The sequence below is a fragment of the Pelophylax lessonae genome, assembly GCF_965119305.1.
Source record: "Pelophylax lessonae genome assembly, chromosome: 11".
Taxonomy (NCBI): Eukaryota; Metazoa; Chordata; class Amphibia; order Anura; family Ranidae; genus Pelophylax; species Pelophylax lessonae.
Genome location: NC_138778.1, coordinates 143635873 through 143642285, shown reverse-complemented (window position 1 = coordinate 143642285; position 6413 = coordinate 143635873).

Below are 6413 nucleotides of genomic sequence, written 5' to 3'. Positions count from 1 at the left end.
ATGGCTATAGGTGCTGTCAAAGGTACAGCTAGTAAATTCTGACCATTTGAAGGGGGTGTATACTTATGTAATCAACACCTGTTGTTGTTGTTTTTGTTTTTTTATTCTAAGCAATCTGGTTTAACTTTGACACAAAAAGTCTATTTCTCTTGATTAAAAGCAAAAACAATTCTGATTTGACTTTATGTTCTGCAATAAAATATGAAAACTTCCAAAAGGGATGAATCCTTTTTATAGGCACTACATGTATATGTATGTGTGTTTTTTGCTTTTTCTTTTTTTAACACTAAATTTTCCAGGACAGGATTTGAGCTTGTATTTATAAAACCTGCCACATTGCATGAAATGACCTGACAGTCAGTCAGTCTTGAATAAAATATCCGTGTTAAAAAATGGGAACACAAAACACTATGAAGGGTCTTTTGCATGATAGGCAACAGTCTCCTTAACTGTTTTCTCATTCAAATCACAGGTACTTTATCACTTTCATTTTTGGTGTTTTAGATATTTCACTTTATTTGGCATTTTTGAAATGTCAGTTTTAAACTCCTAATTTCATGTTTTTGAATGTTGTACAAAGCCATGTTTCAAATATATGTAGTAACTTCCCCTTTTTTTGATTTGCTATGGTTTATGTTAAAATTTATTGTGGTACCGTACCGTATTGTATTGTGTTTTGCCTTTTACATAAGTCTACCATGTGTTAATGCACCTGTTCTAATTTTGCAATACAAAATATTGCTTAAAGCACAGCTTAGGAAATTTTGATGTAAAAATAGTTTGATGCATTGTTCTTGTTTTACATTTGCTGCACAATTTCCGTATCACACAAGTAGAGAATGAGAATTGTCCCTACTGTCTTTTGATCAGTTAAAGAGACCCCAAACTAGTGCCCCCTTACAACCCATGAATAATTTGCCAAAAAAGAGCAGGGTTCCTGGGTATGGAGGAGCATGTAACTGTACATGAGCCTACTGTATGTGGCCACAGGGTGTTGGCAGTGAAGCCATATAACCATGTAAGTTTCAACACTCACGCTTATGCAATATGGAAGGAACATATGGTATATTAGTGAGTATACATTGCTTGGGGGGGGGGGACACCTCTTTAAGTTACTGTGGGTCACAGAGAGCTATGTGTGATTCTGCAGTGTCCCAGTTACTCATTAATTGATGTTGCGAATTACTAAGGAAACGTCGCTGTGGCTCAACAGCTAGTCACATAATCTCCCACTTCCTATAAAAGTTGCTTGAGAATAGGGAAAATTATTTGATGTACAAATACATGGCAAGGAGCTTACCTGTGTAGCAAATTCCTTAAAAGTAGAATCCATACAAATAATGTAAATCTCCTAATGGTACCGTACAGGACACAGGCTGAATATTCATAGCTCATGGGTTATAGGCTGCTACCTTAAGGTGATTGGACACTGGCAAAGCTTTGCTGGACATGCCCCTGGGCATACACCTATGACCCTACCCAGCTCCGTGAGACCTATTTTTTTTTTTTTTTTTTTGCTAGTTCCCTTAAGTGATGGACCTATTCTCCATCATGGATAAATCATTCTTTGCTTCACTGGTTTATTTTACTTTGGATTTTTCACTTACTGTCTTCTAATACAACAATAAAAGAATGACATCTGAATCAATGTAAGATCAGTAAATCCTTGGGAGCTGTACTTAGACCCCGCACCACACAGACGCTCTGTAATGATGCTTTGCACAACAGATACTGCTTGAGTGCTCACCTCCCAACCTGCAATGTGTATAGTTAGGTGCAGGGTGCTACAGTATAAAGGTCCAGGATTGTGGTCTACCCCATTGGAACCCAGACACCAAAGAGCCCTATGGGGGAATGCCCACTATGATAAGTGAAGCCTTGACCAGCGACATTGGCAGGTAAGACAGTGTCAACCTGTATCTCTTGACTGTTACTGTAGCCTCATTTCTTACATGTTTTTGACTTGTATTCATTTCTGTGTAAAAGCTATCAGGAAACTAGGAATTGTGTTTTGAAAATGATTCACTTATGGATTGTTAACGTATTCAGACTTGATGGTGAATAAATCCATAATTCAGAGCCTGGTGGATGACTTGGTGTTGCATCATACCATAGGTCATACTTTTACCACTTTTTTTTTTTTTTTTAACCTAGCATCTTATAAAGTACTTAGGCATGTTCTCCTCCTGGCCTTTTGCCCCAATGACTTCACCATGGATGGTCAACACCTGAGCTGCTGTGTTTTCAGACATGCTCGCCTCATTTCTGTACCCTATTCTGTGAGTAGGGGGAATACCTTTTTACCAATAGCAAAGGCGGAAACCATGCACAAGGGAACTGCGGCAAAAGTTCAGCTAAACTTTCGCTCTGTCAAAGATCTGCAAAACACTCAAACCACTCAGAGTGAGGGTGCTTCTCTTAAACCAGAAAGTAACCAATTTTAACACTGCTCCCTGTATCTCAGGCACAGAACAAAGCAGCCTCTCTGATCAAAGCAGACATTTCTGCAACTATGTCATACATTCTTGGACAGCTAACAAAGTTTGTGCAGTGTTGGATTCCTGCGGCAAGAATCTGCAGAGTCTCGCTCCCAGGATGACTGGCTGACAAGGCACACAGCAGCTAGCTGCAGATATGGACAGATGCCTGGATGCAGTCAGCTGTGTCTAGTCCTGGACTTCTGTTCCAAATGGCAGCTAACTGCTCTGTGTGTGGCCACATGCAAACGTATGTCAACCTGCCATTAGTTTGAATTGGCAGAGCGGCTGTTGCTAATTGCATTACCCAGTCATTCCAGCACACAGCCACAGGAATCCGATGGCTGCACCAATCTGGTTCTGTGAAAGAGACCTTTTACAGACAACACTATCCAGAGCTCAAAAGCGTCAAGCTCCATCTCCACCCCCATCTCTCTCTGCAAAGTGAAATGCTTCCTAGAAAATACAAACATTGAGGGGGAATGAAGAGGCCCTGGATGCAGTGTTACAAGAGGCTGTGGAAAGTTCATCATCCCCCAGCCTCTCATACACCTGATGCTATGAATTCACACAATATGCTTGCCAATTTGATTCTCCTCCCTCTCATCCCCTTGGTTATTAATATCTTGAATAAGACATTTGCTATTCACAAACAGAATGGGCAATGTATGACCCTGAAAATATTTTCAGCCCTCAAAGAATCATTGGTGAACTCTATCCAGTGGAAAATAAGTTCACTAAACATGGTCTGTTTCATCAGTCTTAAGCCCCGTACACACGAATAGAAATTCGGCTGGGAAATTTCGTCCGACTACCGATCTGCCGATTTTTGGCTTGTTAGTATGGTGCTTCCGACAACCGACTCCGACTTTTCGGCCGAAAAAATCCTGGTGTGCAGGCTTTATAATTTTTGTCGACCGTCAAAACACGTCCGATTTTCGTCTTATTATTAGATTTCGATGGGGAAAAATCTTATGAGCAAGACTAGGCATGCTCAGAGATGAAAGAACACATAGAAAGCAATCCAACACATGACATCACTTCTGAAGTAGAATTCTGTCGTGCGGGAAAATTTGTGTGCAGTCTAGAGCACATTCCAACCAACAGACACCACTCTGGACAAAAGACGGACGACCGGCCGGCGGAAATTCGTTGCGTGTGTACGAGGCTTTACTGTGTCTGTAGAAGATTTTCCATAATTTAAAGATTCTGCTGACAGAACATTTTGGAAACTTTAAAAAGGCTCCCTGTAGCCTCATAGGTCCAGCTCTGCAACCACTTATTGCTGCCATTTCTGTTTTTCATACCGCAGTTAATTGGACTTGGGAACCACCAACAGTATCCCGTCTTTCAGGACCAAATCTTGGTGGAGCATTTGCAGACACTGCATTCCAGCTTACCCTTTTGCCTTGAAGACCTAGAATGAGTTATCCCCACAATGGCTCTCATAAAGACATAAACAATATCAAGATAAATGTCATATAGAGCATACACCCTCCAAAGTAATCAATGGCCTTATCAGAAAAACCTACAGTACATCTAAGACAAAAAATCAGGCCTAACGAGCAGGCTCTATCTAATATAGCAACCTTTTTGTGTCGGGCAATAAGCCCTGAAGCATCAGCAGCCTGTTACAAAAAATCAGGAAGTGGAAAATATGAAGTAAAATTACTATAAACTGTAGGTCACACATATATCAGGTACTTGGAGAGGTAGGGAAATGTTCTTGCCAGTACCAAATAGCACGATACCGCAAACCCAAACAAAAATTAAGATTAGAGAGGCCTTATGGACCCTCATCAGCATCCACATAAAGAAAATTTCTTGGGGGCGTGGCTGGGATGTAAAGCTGAGCAGACGCGACGCACTGGGCTCAAGCTCTGATCCTGCTTCTTCCATCGGCATCAATCTTTCATCTCGGCACCCCTTACACACTCACCCTGGGTTCCAGGAAGGTGGGTACCACTTCGCGGGCCCCTCCGCTGTCCCCGGGGAAGCTGCGATCCTCCAAATCCTCCGACGTTCCTCCCGTCCCGCGGTGGCCATCTTGGATATGCGGCCTTCTCTTGCCAGCATATCTGCCAGCACTCAAACTGACCAGGGCCTGGGCCGCTCCTCGGATCCATCCGCATCCGATATATTGGCGGCCATCAAAGCCTGCAGGGACACCCTTACGGTCAAGATCGACTACCTGGCCACTGATATCAGCCTCATCTGGCATGATCTCGATAAGTTCCGCTCTAGAATGTCGGAGGTAGAAGACCGAATCTCTCGCCTGGAGGACTCCACGCGTGCTGATTCCAGGGACCTACATGCCCTTCAGCTGCAGGTTAAAGCACTCCAGGACTCTATATACCAAGAATCGCCTCCGGCGCAATAATATCCAGATCCTGGGGCTGCCTGAACAGGCGGAGGGCTCCAGGCCGGTTGAATTCACGGAGACCTTCCTGACCTCCCTGCTGGATCTCCCTGCCATGCCTCCTACCTTCGTCATGGAGAGAGCGCATAGGATCCCTCCGGCTCCCCCCGTCCTGGGGGCACCACCCCGGCCGTTTCTCCTCAAGCTCCTCAACGACGGGGACCGCTTGCTTGCAGCGGCACGTGCCAAACAGGACCTCCGGTTCGACAATGCGAAGATCATGCTGTTCCTGGACTACTCGCCGGAGGTGCAGCACAAGCATCGTCTCTTCGCCGACATTAGGAAGCCGCTGCGACACAAGGGCTTGAAATTCAGTCTCCTCTACCCCAGCAGGCTCCGGGTGATCGGTGACTGCACCCGCTTCTTCGATACTCCGGAGGAAGTGGTCTCCTGGCCGGATGTTCTGACAATGTACAGGCTGCAAGTATACGGGCATAACCCCCTTCTCCCCTGTTTCCTACTGTGACCCCCTCATGTACTCTGTCTACATCCTCTCTGCCTCCAGCCGCTTGCCCCCTCCACCCCCTCGATTGGATCAGAGTGCCTTCTAACTTGGGGGTCGCCTGTTCTGTGTCCTGTTTTTTTTCCCCTTCCACTCCCGATGGCCTGCTGTCTCCTGTGCCTGACTTGTTCCTTCTTGCTTCGTCTCCCCTTTTGCTGTGTGCCGAACTTTATCTCAGACTGTTCCACTGGATGCCTGCTACTGTGGAGCGGATCCCAATGTGCCATCACTGTCCCCTTGTTATCACTTGGATTAAATTTTTTTTTTTCCTGTTGGACTGCTCTGCTGGTCAGCCCTGTGTTAAGACTGTGGCAGTTGCCACTGGACTCTGGCTGTGGCGGCCAGCTGGCAGGCTGAGCCGCTAGTGCTTCTTTTTTTTTTTTCTGTTCTGGGTACAGACCGTTCCCTGACCTTCTCCATGCGTTTTTGGGCGTGTTTTGTTGTTTCATATGTGCTTTTTTTTGTTCTCTATGTCTGATTGTTTGGTACAAGGGTTCATGCCTCATTGCTGCTCACCGGTTGCGACTATTTGGTTCTATACCTGCCACAGCAGGGTTCTTCTGCTCCCCATGTTATGACATCACATAATCAATGCACCTTCTCTGTGCTCTCGTGGAATGTGCGAGGCCTAAACTCTAAATTCAAATGAGCACTACTGTTTCAATATGTTAAGTCCTACAACCCCCTCCATTTTGGTACTGCAAGAGACGCACCTGGTGGGCAGCAAGTTGCAATCCTTGAAGTCCTGGGTTTTTCACGTCTTACTCCACATATGCCAGAGGTGTGTCAGTCCTAATGCATAGGTCACTGCCAGGGATGGTGGACGCGGTTCACACTGACCCCCTGGGCAGATATGTTATCCTGGTACTTTGTGGCACCAACGGTACGTATTAGTGGGCATCTATGTCCCACCGCCTTTCAAGTCTGAGGTTCTTTATACCATCCTGGCGAAAATATCTACTTATGGTCCCGCCAAAATGCTTCTGCTAGGGGACTTCAATGCAATCCTCTCCCC